The sequence below is a fragment of the Benincasa hispida genome, unplaced genomic scaffold, assembly GCF_009727055.1.
Source record: "Benincasa hispida cultivar B227 unplaced genomic scaffold, ASM972705v1 Contig704, whole genome shotgun sequence".
NCBI classification, from domain to species: Eukaryota; Viridiplantae; Streptophyta; class Magnoliopsida; order Cucurbitales; family Cucurbitaceae; genus Benincasa; species Benincasa hispida.
Window position 1 is genome coordinate 124,712 of NW_024065049.1, and position 3,880 is coordinate 128,591.

The following is a 3,880-nucleotide window of genomic DNA, read 5'->3' on the forward strand; positions in this document are numbered from 1 at the left end:
ATATCAGTCTGTGTTTAATTATTTATGCATTTGATATATGTTATAATTAAATAAGTCTTGTATGTGCATATAGTATGCCATTTAGATTTAAAATCCCACCATAGGAAGCATGTAACATGCATTGAAAGTATGTTATAATTGTTATAATATATAGTATGCATGTTAGGGTTTCACTTATTTAATATAAATGTTATATTAAATGTTGAATGCCTCATGTATGTTGTGGATATTTAGCATGTCTAAAGTTTTATATGTTGTTATAAAATTGGGTTAGACATTTAAAATCCATAAACAATAGTTACATGCTCACGTAGGTTGACCACCTGTTTTAATTGTTAAAACTTATAAAACCAAGGTTACAAACTCAACCGGTATATAATCCTGTGTAAGGCTGGGGGTACTTAAATTGATGGGTTACGAAACATCTCCTACTTGGGGATTATGGCCGAATTGTTGAGCGTTGGTAACCGGTTTTATGAGCATACGTGAGTGATGTGGGGTAATAAAATGGTTTATCACCTAGACATCGTAGGTTAAAATCCAATCATAAGAGTTATACTTGGATAAACCACATAGACTTAGGGTTGTTTTATTAGTCGAAAAGAACCTAAGTATAAATCTACCCAAAATAGAACACTTCAGTGGAAGTTTAATAACTTCTATATGATAAAGTTATTAGAAAACTTCAGTGGGAGATTAATAACATATACGATACGTTATTTTTAGTTCTCATGTCTCTAAGAGTTCAAAATCCAGATTTAAGCGGTACTTCGTGTCACCATGGGAGTGATCTCCCTACGGAAAGTATTTTTAGCTTAAACCTAGATTTTGGTGAATAAGAGGAAGTTGTTCAAACATAAATCTATTATACGATAAATAGATTTCAACTGCCACGTCTCCAAATAGTTTACATCGTGAGATTGCTTCATGTCACCCGAGAAGTGGCCTCCTTACGGACAGTGTTTTGTATGAGTCAAAACGAAGGAAGTAGTTCATATTAAGTGGGTGAAGAATATGTGTCAATATATCCTACGGTCTCCTCCATTAGTCTGAACTGTGAGATTCCTATGTTGCGCCTGCTGGTTTGCTTTAGGCGACCCTTTGCTAGTCGTTTAGCGACGGCTATCCCCACAGATGGTTGTAACATAGGATTTAAAACAACCCAGGGTTTAGTAAAATGAATAGGGTCTGATAGTTTCGTCTTGGATGTTGTCTTCTATTTCGGAGGCAAATTCATACCGTCCTATAGGATCTGAAAATGGCAGGTCACACTTACAAGAATTACTAAGTTGTTAGTAAAGATCTTGACCGAAAACGATAGCTAAACAACTATAGGAATAAGAGTTATTCCGGGGATAGTGTTTGGTCAAAATTGTTTGTTTTAGTGAAGGAGTATCTGACTACCCCACGGTAGCGCATATTCTGACTCACTAAAATATTGTTGCAAATAAATAATGGTTATGGGTACATTATTACTTTTTGTTAAAACTTGAATTTGGATTTAGTTACAATTTGCTAATTAGATTTTGTTTGAATTTTATCAGCATGTCGAATTCTAGTATACTCACTTCCGATGTACATAACAGTAAAATCAAATCGACAAACAAATTACTAGCGGTTCATTATACCAAAAGAGTTTTAACAGAGGAATGTCCTCTATCTCCCAACTCATCTCAAATTATGAATTATGTAGATGAAAATGCTGAATTCGAACAACAAGATAAATATGATTTACTTGTTATCGAAACATGTTTAATGGAAAACGATAAAATCTGGATAATTGATTCAGGTGCCGCTAATCATGTATGTACTATCTCACAGGAAACAAGTTCCTGGAGACAGTTGACTGAAGGTGAAATAATCTTTAAGGTAAGGACCGGAGAGATTGTTTCAGCCAAAGCAGTGGGAGATATGAAGTTATTTATAGAAGATAAGTACATTTATTTGAAAAATGTATATTATATTCCTTCTATGTAAAGGAATCTAATTTCTGTCTCCTGTTTGCTAGAACAAAATTATAAAGTTTATTTCGAAAATGGTGAAGTGTTCATCAAAATGGGAAATAAACAGATTTACTCTGAAAAATTAGGAAATAACTTATACATGTTAAAACTGACTGAGGTCAAAGCTGTGTTGAAATAGAGATGTTTAAAACTGCTGGGACTTGTAAGAAAAGGAAGATTTCTCCAAATGTCTATCTTTGGCACTTGAAACTGGGTCACATAAATCTCATTAAGATTGAGAGATTGGTTAAAAACGGTCATCTAAATAAGTTGGAAGACAATTCATTACCATCATGTGAGTCTTGTCTTGAGGGTAAAATGACAAAAAAAATCTTTTTCTGGAAAAGGTCTTAGAGCCAAAGAACCCCTAGAGCTGATTCACTCAGACCTTTGTGAGCCTCTAAATGTTAGAGCAAGAGGAGGATATGAATATTTCATCAGTTTTATAGATGATTATTCCAGGTATGGGCATGTTTACCTAATGCGCCAAAAGTCTGAAACTTTTGAAAAGTTCAAAGAGTATAAGGTTGAGGTTGAAAACCAATTAAGTAAAAAAATTAAACACTTCGATCGGATCGAAGTGGTGAGTATTTAGACATAGAATTCCAGAACAATTTGATAGAACATGGAATTCAGTCTCAATTCACAGCCCCTGGAATACCCCAGCAGAACAATGTGGCAGAGAGGAGAAACATAACCTTATTGGACATGGTTTGTTCCATGATGAGTTACACTCAGTTATAAATTCTTTTTGGGGACACGCAGTTGGGACTGTAATGTATATTTTGAACATAGTTCCCTCGAAAAGCGTTTCTGAAATTCCTTACGAGCTCTGGATGGGACGTAAAGGAATTACGTCACTTCAGGATTTGGGGTTGTCCAACACATGTTTTGGTGTAGAATCCTAAAAAGTTGGAACACCGTTCAAAAGTATGCCTATTTGTAGGCTACCCAAAAGAAACAAAAGGTGGTTTCTTTTATGATCCTCAGGAAGATAAAGTGTTTATATCGACAAATGCAACCTTTCTAGAGGAAGATTATATAAAGATCCATCAACCTCGCAGTAAACTAGTAATAGAAGAAATGTCCAGAGAAACGACAAATGTATCCACAAGAGTTGCTGATTGAGCAGGTCCTTCAACAAGAGTTGTCGATAGAGCAGATCCGTCAACAAGAGTTGTTGATGAAACTGATACTTCACATCCTTCTCAAGAGTTGAGAATGCCTCGTCGTAGTGGGAGGGTTGTGCAACAGCCTGATCGGTACATGGGTTTAACTGAAACTTAAGTCATCATACCAGATGATGGTTTAGAGGATCCATTGTCTTTTAATCAAGCAATGAATGATGTGGACAAAGACCAATGGATTAAAGCCATCGACCTTGAAATGGAATCTATGTATTTCAATTATTTCTGGGATCTTATAGATCAACTGGAAAGGGTAAAACCCATTGGTTGCAAATGGATCTATAAGAGAAAACAAGACCAAGTTGGTAAGGTACAGACCTACAAAGCTAGACTTGTGGCAAAAGGGTTTACCCAAAGAGAGGGGTTAGATTTTGGAGAAACCTTCTCTCCAGTTACCATTATAAATTCTATTAGAATACTCTTGTCCATAGCCACGTTTTATGATAGCTTTTCTGAATGGCTATCTTGAAGAGAGTATCTATATGTTTCAACCAGAAGGGTTTATACAATAGGGTTAATAGCAAAAGGTTTGCAAGCTTAATCGATCCATTTATGGATTAAAACAAGCTTTTAGATCCTGGAATACGAGATTTGACGTTGTGATCAAATCTTATGGCTTTGAACAAATATTGACGAACTCATGTCTACAAGAAAATCATCAACAAAACTGTCACTTTTCTAGTGTTGTAT